The 14393-nt window shown below is 40.4% G+C and overlaps 1 protein-coding gene across 1 annotated transcript in view; it reads right to left on the minus strand.

Annotated features, from left to right (window-relative positions):
• The window catches only part of CNTNAP2 (contactin associated protein 2), a 1181910-nt gene that overhangs the window by 1031680 nt on the left and 135837 nt on the right, over positions 1–14393 (minus strand).

A 14393-nucleotide genomic window follows, 5' to 3' on the forward strand; every position in this document is an offset into this window, starting at 1 on the left:
GCCCACACACGTGTCAGTGTCTAAGTGGCTCCGCAGGTCACTGGCGACTTGCCCCGGGATTGCAGGGGCTCAGGTCTGCTCCCCTCCCTGTGTGCCAGCTCCGGGAACCATTTGTGCTCCACATAACCCATCTGGCTGTTGAAGGCTGAGGCAAAGAAGGTATGCTGTGCCTCAGCCTTTTCCTCATCAGTTTTGACCATCCCACCCCCATCCTCCCCACAGCATTTAAACAAGGGCGATTTTCCTTGGAACTCCAGTGTTTGAATCTTTTTTAGCTAAGACTTTTTAATTGTCTTTTACAGTAGTGGCCAGTTTAAATTCAAGCTTGGTATTCCATTCTGATGATCTTTCTAGCTGGGGTCAGTGTTGGGACACATTGTGGGAATAGCACTTTGGCTAAGCACAAGGATTGCACGGAGATGTTTACGGGAGGAACACACAAGGTAGGACATGAGAGAGATGCAGGTCATTGGGAGAAGAACAAGTGTGGTAGGTACAGTCAAGGGCCGAAGGCCTAAAAAAGCACTTTCTACCCAGGGGCATCCCCAGTTGAAACTGCCTGTCCTTTGGGACATGGGACGGCCACGCCCACCAGGCCTTTGTGACCCAGAGGGGCATCACGCCCAGAGACTATTGTGACGCAGGTCCCTGTTGTGACTGTGGGGGCTATAAAAGCCAGCAGTGACCACTCCCAGGAGAGCAGTTTTCTGAGGAGGCAGCAGCTTCTCAGGAGGCAGCTGCTTTCCTGTGTACCCGTGACCAGTGTAAAACTTAGAGATGTGCAAGCAGCAGAAGGCAAACGCCCACGGCCAGCCCTGGTAGTGGCAGCCACTGCTGCACAAGTGGCATGGGCCGGCAGAAAGGCAGGGCTATCACCCGTGCAAGCCACATGTGCTGTGCTGCCCTGCCCTGTGACCCAGCAGGCTCAGAAGCACCTCGGGCACTCTGAGACAGAGGTGCTCTTCACGATGCAGAAGGGGCATGGCAGGTACACCTGCAGTAACATGCTTAGAGGCCTGGGCCCATATCTCCATGAGAACAGGCCCATCGAGTCCACCTGGAGAGCCTTCAAATGGCTAGGTGCCCGCCCACGGGCAGAGGGAATTCATTGGCCAGCCCAGCAAGCTGCGTGCCACAAGCAGCTGTGCCCAGACGATGCGGAGGCCATGCTGCATCGTCTGCAAAAAATGAGAGAGGAGGTGGAGGAGCTCCAAGACCAATTGTATGACTTGAGGTTTACAGTCATCTTCTCCTCCCTGGAGAAAGACAAATAAAGCCCCACGAAATCCAGATGTATCCTCCAGGGTCCACCAAGCCCCACTCTGGAAGCAACAGCAGGCCCCTCAAAGTGGCACAGCACTTGCAATGTGACCAACGGCACCGCAGCAGAGACACCAAAGCAGTCTGAGCTGGTGTCTCTTGACCTGTTGTGGGCCGAGCTGGGCCCTGCCTCTGATGAGTCGCTGTCCTGCGATGCTCTCGTCAAGGAGCTACGGGAAAACTGGGACCAAGAAGGGTTCCCTGACAGAGAAGCAGCAGAAGAGAGGGACAGTGAGGCACAGAGAACATTCCTTTGCCCACCACAAGCCAAAGAAGGATGTGTCCTCAGCGATGGCTCAAGGCTCACCCCGGAACTTGCTGAAGTTAAAATGAGCAACGATATATCTTAGATTTACTAAAAAGCACGTAAATAAAAAAACCCACCCATTAGTGGATAATTCATTAATGAAAAACTGATATTCTCAAGCACTTTGAAGAAGTATTTTCCCTTGAGTTGTGGAAGAAACTGAGAAACAGGCTTCGCATGTTCATGCCACACGTGTATATTGTCTTTTCTTCTACACGCTTCAAATTTTTATTCTGCTGGATTTATGACTTTGAAATGAGAAAAGAGTTTAAATACACAGAGGTTTAAAATTCCACTTTCAAATTACAATACGGACCAAATATTATATTTAGGTTAATGAATATTTAAGTAAATTTCAGTCTTCAGCTATGCAAATATTTCTCCTTAAGCCTTCTTGGGCTGAAAATTAGCAAATTTTGAAGATGAACAACTCTAACTGTCCTTTATTTTCACCTACTCATAGAAGCGTGCTTCTACTTTGAAGTTTTGGCAATGATGATGAAAATCCATAACATTATTCCAATGTTTATGTATTTATTTATTCATCTCAGTTCAGCATTTGTGTAATACTTTCTTATGTTTAAATTAATGTATTTTAAATACTTTACACATATGGAATCAAGATTACCTGTAGGAAACAGCTTTTTCTCCCCTAGTTTAAACTGTGAGTCTCAGCATGTTTTCAGAAAACCAGTCATACTTTCAGTATTTTCAGTGAGGAAGGTATGTGAGAGATCATACAATAAGTATATGTACAGGGAAATAGCTTCCATTAAATACTTGAGCCAAATTCAGCAGCTTACAATGAGTTGTTCAAAACCAGCAAGTTCCAGAGACAGATTTTCCAAAAGATTCTTTGTGAAACGCCACAATCATTGAAAACAAAATATAACAAGAAAAAAAGAAAATGTGATTGCAAACTCAAGTCATAAGGTAACTGTCTTGGAACAGTAAGGTGAAGAGATATTAAAAAGAAAAATCTGTCCTGTCATAAATTACATTGTCTAGTCACATCGTTCTCATGACAATGTAGGATCATCTTAGACCTGACTGAAAAACAGCTTCCCTCAGCAACATGAATAAAAGATGCAATTGCCTATATCAGAGACATATGTTCCACCAAATCCTAAAAGTTATAGTTTTTCACCTTTTCACCATCTCCAACTTTTCTCATCTGAACTTGTTTTCCCATTAAGTTATTTAGAAATTAAGCCAACAATGAACACCCTCTGCAATCCATGCACATCCATTAGTCTGACAGCTGGCTCAGAGAACAAAAAGCAAACGTATATTGACCTACTTTTTACCAGCAATACATTAATGAAGCCAAACAGCTGTGGTTGCTTATAACATTAGAATATGCAAATTAGTTTTTCTCATGTGTACAAATATGCTTGATATTTTACATGCCCAGAAGATGCATTTTTAAGACTTCATACCTGGTTATCAATGCAAAAATTGGTAATACACACCACACGCAGTCTTAGGTTTACTGAGCCAGGGAAGAAGGATTGGGGCTTTTTTTGCTTTCTAGATACATGCAAATAAGGTTTTTCTTTTATAAGAACCAACTAAACACATTGTACTTCTTCACAGATTTGTACGTTTGGAGATGCAGAAATTCATTATGAGGAGGAATAATAGGCATCTGTTTCCAGGTGAGCTGTTGCTCCGCAGTGCTCAGACTCTGCATTTCTGAGTTACGGCTAAGCATGACAGTTCTCCTAACTCTTTGTCCTGCCTTTTTATTCTTGAAATCACAGAGGCATTGAAAAACTTCTCATTTTATTAGGATTCACACTTTTTATGTTGTTGAGAACCTGGTTCTAAGCACTGCATAACAGCTCATCAGCATCAGAAAGATCAGATCTTCCTTATCCTTTATTACTGTAATTCAAAGGGAGTACAGAAATATCCAGCTGGCATCGGAGCTATGAAACCTGAGAGTCTGTTTGACATCAGGTGATGCCTTCTTCATGTTTCAACACAATCAGGCTTGAAAACAAGACTTACACTGAGAGTTTCTCCCAGGAAGCATAAATCTGTTTCATGGAATCTGAGTGTTCAGAGTTCCAGAGGTTACAGTTTACATTTAATTTATCATCAGATAGGTGTCCTATTCTAAAGTATAGAAAATTGTATATAAATAGTACATTTAATCATCCTAACCACTCCTCAAGACCTCAATGTATTTCATGACTACATTTATGTGTGATCATAAACCAACACATTTCTATTTATCTATTTAGGTATTTTAGTTATTTTACATAGAGTGTTGTGTTGGAAATTCTCCTACTTGCAGCACATCCAAACAATTAGGGAATTTCTGGGCAAGTAGTTTTATTCTATGATTTTAAAAAAGTAATCAAATGTGTCCAGAAAAATCATATGCACCCAAGAATATTTATGTCTCAATTAGGGGTTTTTTGATTGTTTAAGCAGTTATTTGTAACTGTTGTATTCGGTCAGATGAATTACAGTGTTCCTTATAGCTCCTAGTACGATGCAACATTAGTATTTTGAAATAAGTGATTTTCTTCTCACCCCTAAAAATCATTCACAATGAGAAAATAAAATTCATTCACTAAAATAGCACTTTTTCCTTCAAGAAACCATGTAGTATATCCCAAAAACTCTACACAGACTTAAGCTGACAAAATTTCACCATTTGTCCAAGTTGCACCTAGTTGTTTTCTCAGTCTTTCATGTATTCTGAATCTGCAATGCTTTGTTCATTCCATAACATTTTTACAAGTGTGTAGTGGATATACAGTTGCGTATACAATTTTTAAAAATTCTTTTCAACTGGCACAACTATACAACATGCCCACAATGAAAAGAAGCTGTCTAGGAAATACAGAAGTCTCCAATTAGTTCATACAGCATTCAGATCCCAAGGTTCTTAAAATTTTATCTGTACTAAAGTGATTCTTAGAGAAAAATTCAAATTAATGTATTTTAGCCTGCTGTTCTTAAAGCTACACGCAGTATTACCTTTCACACTGTTAAGAAATCTCACATGCAATAATTTCTTTTCATCCTTTCTCCTCTTTAGTTTCAATAGCATCATTTTTTTCTTTCCTTCTTTCCTTCCTTCCCCAAAAGGCAGCTCAAGAACTCTTTGATCTGTAATTGCTCAATGTTCAGGACAACAGCATTTCTTTTAGACAGATAGTTTTTACAATGACCCCTGTGACTGTGATTTAATAGGATCGTCGTCCCACGTAATACTTTGTGGAGAATATGATGGGTGAAGATATGGAGAATATTTTTTTCCTTACATGAGGGTATAGGTGCAGATCAACTCCCCACAGAGAGTTTCTAAAAGGAACTACAAAAAGCAGAATAATGTACACTACTGAAATTGTTTGAAAATAAGAAAGCATATAGATCAACTGAAAGTCACATTGAAAATGGATGAAGAAATTCTGTGGAGGAGGAACAAACTACACCTCTACTCCTTCTCTTGCAGGTCAACCTTTTAAATATCCCAGTGGTTTTAGAAAAGGAGGCAAGTCCAGTGGTCTAATAAAATAAGAACTCTTTACATCTAAATTTTATTAGTCCAGAGGTCTAATAAAATAAGAACACTCTAACATAAATTATGCAGAAATGGACAACAATGAAAAAGAAACAGATTTATGCTTGGCCACTTCAATGGATGACCTCTGAACAGTTCATGTTATAGCATTCTCCTTTTCAGCATCTAGCAAGAAATTTCAAGAAGTGCTGTTATAAGATTTTTCTCCCACACACAAATTATTGTTAAACAGAAACAATTCTGTGGAAGAAAGCATGGGAAAATAAGTCACAATGCACTTATATTTACTTTTAGATGTGGGTGTTTTGTCAATGCATGCATATAACAGCCTACAAAGTCTATTGCTCTGTGACTAAAAAAACCCTGAAGTTTCTGAAAAGAAATGAAAAGATTTTTTATCATTGTAATCACTATTTCAGACATTTATATGTATTCATCCTTGAAACTCCTCTAAAACTTCAGTAATTGGCAGATTCATTTTACAGACATTGAATAAGTTAAAGTGTGACCTTGCCAAAACAAAAGACTTGTATGTGGCACAGATCTCAGAAATCATCTACCGCTGGTCACTGGACCTACATATTCTTTCCTACCAAACTTAGCTATTTCTTACCCAAAGGCAATTCAAAATATTCTCATTAGCATGTGACCAGGGTATTACTTGCTCATTTGGCCCTGAGGAGTTGGGAAAATGTCTATACGAGGAAAAAAAATTCACGAGGGACTATTCTCTTACACTGAGGCCACTGCACAGCACAACTGGTGTCTACCTGAGACACTTCACTCTTCAAAATACTCTGGTGGCCTCCAGTCTCCTTGCTGGCCGTGCTGGGTGGTCCGTGCCTATGGTCACACTGATGGACAGTCTGGTGCCCTGACCTGTGAGCTTGTTGGTATTGATGCTGCCTGTGACATACATCCAAACAGACAAACACAGAAGATCTTGGTGAACGCTCACCACTAGCATTGTTAATGATGCACTGTGTTTTGACAGATAATTGATTCTACTTAGGACTGTAGGGTTGCATAATCACTTCAGCAGATATATTAAATTAGATTTGGTTGACTCAACCTGACATAAGTGGCATTGCCAAAAAAGACAGAACAATAAAAAGATAAAGAGGCAACAAACATAGGCAGCTTTGAAGTGCTTATTAATAACTTACCCATATAAATTTAAACTGAGGAAAAATACTTGTTGTCCTTCTGAGAGCGATGAATTATTAATTTTGTATATATGCAGCTCAGCCACTACAAAGGAGGAAGATCACTTGCTGAACAGCAACTGAAAACATAAATTGTTCCAGCAGCTCTTTTTCTTTCATTTAATATCACATTTCCAGGCATCCAATAGATTTAAAAAATTCTTCTGGGCTCTTAGCCTCAGTGCTATCTTGGGACAGAAAGCTCCATAAATCTCATATGTTGGATGATTAGTTCTTTACATCAGCTTTAAAGTGTACTGCCTTTCAATTTCTGTGATTATTTCCTTGTCCTTATGCAATCAGTAGTAAATAGGAGCCACCATTTATCTTGTCAGTGGAGTCCATTATTGTGCAAGTGCCTTCTACTTCTTTTTCAAAATCTGATAACTGTTTAGTCCAATCTTTATTCCCACAAAGTTATCACTGTGCCATTTGCCATTCTGGTGCCTTCCATGAAACCCAGACTACTGCTGGCCTTTCTTGATTCAGTCTCTTTTCATCTTTAATTTAGACTATAATATAGGCAGTGATTTATGTAAAGGTATTATAAGGCCTACAATAACACATAGGTGAAAGCCCTGTATTAATCCCAAATCTGGCATTTTGCAAGAACCATCCTTCCTAATTACATCCACTTGTACATTCTACTTATTCGAGACACTAATATTAACAGATGTGATAAAAGTGCGGTACTGCATTAAGTTGTTTCCCATCAGTCCCTCCCTGGTAAACAAAGGCAAATTGAACAGTTTCATTTCCAGATAATTATCTTCTCGCCAGTCATGTTTATACTATGGCCCTTCAATGCAATTAACTGCATTTGCATAGTTTTACCAAAGCAGGATAACAGCAGTTTTAGTCATAACCATAACTGAACACATGCTAAGACATCAGATCTAACACAATCATGGTTGCTCCTTTGTGCCAAACATGAGCCCATACTCAGCTTGTGCACTGGACCCTCCCACTGAAATGCCCATGTTCTTGTATCTCCAATAAGGAAGAAATTTAACAATGCCTTTTCCAGCCCTAGACTTTTCATATTTCATTCCTATTCCAAAACTCACAGACCCATAGTCATAGACACAAGGATGATGTCTGTTTATGCAGTCCAGATGCTAGATTTATTTTTCCTCCTCAAATGAAGGCAGCTGAGTGCCAGCTAAATATAAGACCCATTTGGCATCTTAATCCACTAACCTGCATCAGGTCAGCTGGAGTTTAACCTCAGGTATGCTAGAAAAGCATTTCTGAAAACTGTGTGCAACACCACAGGGCACCAAGTTGCAGAGGATGAAGACTAAAACATCTGAGAGCTAATTTAGCACATTATATTAAGATGCTACTCATACCTGCAGGAACTCTTACTTGATGAGTATATTCTTCATTTACCATTATATTTCTCCTCCAACTAACTTGGCCTAATATAGGATTAACCAGTTTTAGCTTATCTGAGAGATTTCCATTGTAAAGTGCCATTTTAGGTAATAACAAGGGAAGAGGATAATGCACCAGTTTCAGCAAAGCATTCAAGATACTAATCACAATGAAGCTGTTCAAAAGAAGTAAAATTTTTTATTTCTAAAGAAGCTTCTTACAATTTGTTCCTTAAGGAACATGAAAACCAAAGCTGAAATATTTTTAAATATGACATGACTTCTGTTTTCAATACTTTCATTCCACAGATATTTTAAAAATTGTGTACACATGTACATACACATGTGAGTATAGACTCATACAAATATTTCATTTTTATTCATCGTGTTAATAATAAATTGTGAACATTGAATTGGCAATTCAACACATTTTAAGTACTCATTCAATTTTATTGAGGCTAAGTATTGCATTATATTTTCTCAATTTTTATTACCTGGAAATTTCTCACAGTAACTACTGATACACTCATTTACATTGCTTAAGAACACAAATTATCACAAAAGAAAGCCTTCAAAGGCTGTACATCACTCACAGTTACTTTTCTGGATACTTGTAAACGCGTGTATCTTGTCATCTTTTGCTACATAAGAAAACTTATTTTTCAAAGTATGCTAATTATTTTAGAAAACCTCTTCAACAAATACTTGCAAATATATGAAGAGCTGCTGATTATTATTAAACTTTGACATTGCAAAGCATGTATAAAAAGGACACATATCCACATGGACAAATTTAAAGGTGGAAAGGTCTAGCATCACACTAAAGAAAAAGGATATAAATAAGAGACATAATTCTGTTAGGTTTTAAAATTGCTGAGTAAACCAGTACTAAATATTTTCTTATTAAATTAGATAAAATATCACCTAAGTAATATGTACAAGTGTTTCAATCACTCTCCTTCTATACACTCATATCTGGTTTTGTATTTTAAAAAACTATTAATTAATTTCTATTCTGCAATAAAATCTAAAGTACATTTTCTGTCTAGTGTGGCTTTTTTCAAATTCAAATATTATCACTCATCATCAATTTCAAACAACAACTCAAAACCCAGTAATACAGGAGTCCATGTCATTGACTGCCATGAACATAAAATTCTTTTTTTGTTGTAGGTTTCTTCAGAAGGCTCCTTGATGGCATAGAGCAAGTTATACTTGTCAGTGTTATTTTATGCACTGGACAACATGGTCCCAGCCAGTCTGAGAGGAGGAATGGGAACCACTTGTGACTTGAAGATCTATGGGCCACTTACCAAATCTGCATGGTTTCCTTCAGCTACATTAGTTCTGAGTGTCTAAGTGGCAAACATTTATTGTGCAAGAAAGTTATCCCATGACAAAAATGGAATACAGATTAGTCAGTATGACTGCATTGCTGACATTTAGCTACTGTCCTCCAAAGGTGCGAAGTTTACCTTAGGTTCCTACAGAAATTTTCATTAGTATAGCTGCTAGCAGTGTTACCTATCTATATGCCCTTCCTACATCCATTAGCAATGCTTAAATTGTGTTCAAGGAGTTTTAGATCTCTATAGTCAGTTTTTTTTTTCTTTATTCCCTTTTCCCTTCCCTTGTGTATACTCTCTTTTTGTTTTCACCCTGGGCACTACAAAGCATTTGGCATTTGCCTATCTCTTTCCATAACAACAGTCCTTTGAAATCCATTCTATAATTATTCTAGTTGCATCTTTTTTTAAAATCACAGGCTTCAGTTAAATGTTTGAAGGCAAACACAGTATGCTAGTGTGCAGTCCAGAACATACTGCAGAGGCTATGGTTTTCCTGAGGCCTGTACATACCAATGCTAAATAATCATATTTTTGGTCAAGAAAATAAGTTTTTAGATATATTGTAAGCACTGATTATCAAACGTAAGCTCATGGCTTCAAGGCATCTAGAAATGTAAACAACAAAAACTAGCTAAAAGAGGAGGAATGACAGACAGGCATGAGACCAGAGTATACGCTGAGAGAAAAAAAATTCTCACACATCCTTCCACTAATGTAGAAACTAGCAGAATTTGGGAAAACTATTTCTGGCCCTATGAAGGAGAAGAAACAAAATTTCACCTTAATTAATATGGGACATGGCATATTTACAACTAGTTTTTGGAAAGTTAAAATGTGAAACTGCTAGAAAAATCTCACTGGGGTTTCAGAAGTGAAATTTGTTTCTTGAATTCTGGTTTACTGGTACAATGTTGGTCTCTAGAACAGGCCTTTCTCCTTGTCAGTGGGCCAGAAGACAGGCAAATGTGGCAGTTTAGCTATCCCACACAATCAGAGCAAGGCTATTGGAAAGACAGCAGTATAGACTTCCTTGTAACTGCCACATCATGGGTCGCAAAACATATTTGGTGAAATTCGGAGCTCAGAAGAAAGGGAAAGAAAAATCTGAAGGGATTTCACTTCTTTTGCCCAGCAACTGTGGTGTTCATACAACTTACAGTAAATTCACGAATACAAGCCGCACGGAGTATAAGCCGCATATCCGGTGTGTTGGCAACATTGATGTCTTTGTCAATAAATAAGCCGCACCCGGAATATTAGCCGCACTTTAGTTCGCCGCGAACTTTCACAAAGTCGTCATTTAGTAACACAATCGCGGGATCGCCGGGGCTTACTGGCTTACTGCCGACCTCGGAAACATTGTTTCCAAGTGAAAAAAGACACACCCTTTATTTACAAGCCGAAAAAGACAGGAACAATAGTGTGGTCATTTTGCGAGCATTCCCAATGGATCCGCGTTGCCTTTAAACAGCCACTCAGCCACGCAGGCAGGCAGCTGAGCTCCGAGCGGAGCCACATCTCCGTGCTGGCACAGGAGCGGCCGCTCTGGCCCTCGCAGCCCCGCGGGGGGAGCGGCCGTTGTAGCCCTCGTGGCCCACGGGGCGAGTGGCCGTTGTAGCCCTCGCAGCCCCGCGGGGGGAGCGGCCGTTGTAGCCCTCGCGGCCCACGGGGCGAGCGGCCGTTGTAGCCCTCGCAGCCCCGCGGGGGGAGCGGCCGTTGTAGCCCTCGCGGCCCGTGGGGCGAGCGCCGCTCTGGACCTCGCGGCCCGCGGGGTGAGCGGTCGTTGTAGCCCTCGCGGCCCGCGGGACAAGCGGCCGTTGTAGCCCTCTCCCTGCGAGTCGAGTGGCCGTTCTACCCCTCTCCCTGCGGGTTGAGCGGCTCCCCCAGCCCTCTCCCTGCGAGCCGATCGCCCACTTCATCCCTCTCCCTGCGGGGAGAGAGGCTCCCCCAGCCCTCTCCCTGCGAGCCCAGCCAGCCCCGTAGCCACACAAGACTGAAAACACTTTAAAAAGTACAGAGAAATATCACACACTTTTATCGAACTGCCGAGGTAACTCGCCGAGGTAACTCACCCCGATAACAACCCCCGCCCCTCAGTAACGCCGCCATCCACAGGCAGGCAATAAGCTGTTCTCTGATTGGTTCATCGTCGGAACAATGGGAAACCATGGATTTCAAAGTGTTTCGGCTCGGGACTGGACTGGTATGATACTAGGTAAGGGCAGATATCACATTTTTGTTCATAGATTAGCCGCACCCAAATATTAGCCGCACTTTTGGGTTTCCACCAAAATTTTTGTCTAATTACTGCGGCTTGTATTCGTGAAATTACTGTATGTTACTTAATCCTGATTAACTGGAAACACTCATGGCTACCTTTTAAAATAAACCAGATGGCTGCTTTCCATGTATTGAATGCTTTTGAATTTGCAGGAAAGATTGTGCCTTTTAAAGGCTGTTTCAAACCTATGGGACAACACCTCTTAAACACATATTTAAAAATACATCCATAAATCCTATAATGAGAGCTGCTGAAAGAATACTGTGATTTGGTTGATTTCCTTTTCATTATAATAGACATTTTATGCATTAGTTTTACACATTATGTAGACAGGTTATCATCATCATAATTCAGAGATATTTAGCCTGTCTCCTGTGATGTATTTGAAAGACATTCAATTCCCAAGGGCAGAATTATTAAATCATGCAAAAGGATGTAAAACATGGTATTCTGAAATATTTCATGGATCTAAATTGAAGCTTTATCTACAAGTTTGACTCACTAATACTTGAGCCTCACGCTGCTAAACAACATTTCTTTCCACTGTCTGACTCTATTGTATTACCTGCACCTGCTATGCTAATTAGAATTAAATCTATTAGACAAACCTATTTTGTTACATAGTCTATAATGCTTAAAGGAAGAAGACAACCTGTTTAATATAAATTTTTTACTTTCACTTTAGTAATTTATTTGATGATATAAACATTTATCTTCCTAAAATTTAAAATTGTGTGTCAAAAGATGTATTCTCGAAAGCTTCCTTTTAATTTCTAAGTGCATATTGAAATGCAGGGAAATCAAGACCCTAATTCTCAGCGTGATATTCAAATTTATTCCTACTAGGTGTACCTAGGCATCCTGACTGTCTGTTTTGTAACTTATAATAAAGCTCACAGAAGGACGAAAAAAACATGCAATATTCTATACCTGCACTGGTAATCCAAGCCAGCAGATCCTTCCTCACTTTTGTTTCAATATCCACAACAACAAACTGTTTTAGAAGCCCATCTTCACAGCACTTAGTGCTGACCTAATTAAACAGGGCTAAATTTTTTGCTTATTTTGATCTGCTTACCTTTTATCTGAATTGATCAAATATTTCCAGTGATATCCCCCTTGTGCCTGAACATTTTGATGATCACAGACCTCATTTCCTGCCAGAAAGCACATAAACTCTTTTCCTTTGCTGTCTGTTTGCACTATACACAATATGATTTACCATGGCAGGCTGTGCATAGCTCTGGTAATCAGATGGTTTTGCCTTAACAGAAGAAATAGATAACAGCCCTCTGACCAGCTGCTGCAGTATGTGTAACACCTGTCCCCAAGTCCCATAGGTCCAGAAAACATTAGCAAGTACACAGGTATATATTCTATAAACATCCTAATTTTGAATTCAATGAAAGTATGCTTGCATGTTTAATGTCCATCTATCAGTGAGACTTTCCAGGGCCTGCTTCCAAATTTCAGCCCTACTCAGGCACCACTTAAAACCTGGACTAGTTCCCTGCAACACTGCACATAGGTATCAAGAGTGCTTGTACACTGCTGCATTGCATGGCACTCTGAAGACTCAGTGTAGAAGATGATAGCAGAGCTAAAATCAGCATTTTTGCTTTTCTCAGAGTGGCAAGACGATTTGGCTTACAATATCTTTTGAGAGGGTACTTTTATCTTTTTGCTTTTTTAATTTTTAAAATTTATTTATTTTTTAAGTCAGGATTCTGATTAATTTCCATCTTTTTTTGTCTGCTTCCAGTATCTAGGAATCAGAGTACAGTAATTTCACGATTATAAACCACACCATTTTGACTAAAATTTTGCTCCCACCCTGGAAATGTGGCTTGCGCTCAGGAGCGGCTAATAGGTGAAAAATTTTCTGAAATTTCCAACCCTGGAAGTGCAGTCGAGGTGCCAAGCTGAGCATCTGCCAGTAAAACCTGGGATTGTGCGATTGTTACAAATTGGTTACTCTGTTGCATAGCAGGTGGAGGCGGACTCCATGCCGGCAGCACAGGGGGGAAAGGCAGGGGGCTCCCTCCTTCAGGCAGCCCAGTCCGGGGGAGAGACGGGGGGCTCTGTGCTGCCATTCTCATGGCTCGGGGGGAAGGCGGGAGGCTCCCATCCCTGCCTGCCGCTTCCCCCGCGGGTGCCTGCGGGTTCCGTCCCTGCCTGCCACCACGGGGCAGCACCTGGTTAGGGTGAGCGAGCCCGGTGGCAGCAGCGGCCGGCCCCAAGCGGTAGCGCCGAGTTGGGCCACCTGGCCCCGTTGACAGCCACAAGTGGGCCGAGCCCACCGGGCCTGAGCTGAGCCAGTAAATCCCGCGATCCTGCGATTCTGTTACTGTTTGGCAACTTTGTTGCACGCGGGTCCTCTCTGCGAATGACAGAGCGGCTTATAATCAGGTGTGGCTTATGTATGGACAAAGAACGAAAGGTTGCCGACACCCGGAGATGCGGTTTATAATCGGTGTGGCTTGTAATCGTGAAATTACTGTAATCCCTAGATAGATCAGAGTGACAGCATATAGGTCACTTGCAGGACACAGCAAAGTGTCCTCCTCATGAACATTACTAGCATCTATTAGGGTAAATGCAGATTTTCATGGGACAGGAATACTTTGCTGGTGGTGAAAAGCTGGAAGGAATCGAGAGAAAATATATATGAATTTTCAGGCTCTGATTTTTACTGTACAGATTAAACAATAGAGTGTATTAACATGACACTGTATACATCAAGTCTAAGGAATTTCAATGGCATAGAAATTATTATAATCATATTGGAGAATTTTTCAGCATTTTACACATGCTATCACAAATCAAGTCTTTAACATCATTTGAAACTAAAAGCTATTATATGCAGCCTAAAGAGAAACTAGGGCATGTGCATCACACTCTCCTTTCGTTCTAGGTGATAAAATAACTTCACTCTTTTTGTCCTCTCAGTCTTGCACTTTTAATAACACTGATATAAATTATTTGATTAAAAGTAAAAGCTAAATATTAATGGG

This window comes from Catharus ustulatus, chromosome 1, assembly GCF_009819885.2.
Source record: "Catharus ustulatus isolate bCatUst1 chromosome 1, bCatUst1.pri.v2, whole genome shotgun sequence".
In the NCBI taxonomy this organism is placed as follows: domain Eukaryota; kingdom Metazoa; phylum Chordata; class Aves; order Passeriformes; family Turdidae; genus Catharus; species Catharus ustulatus.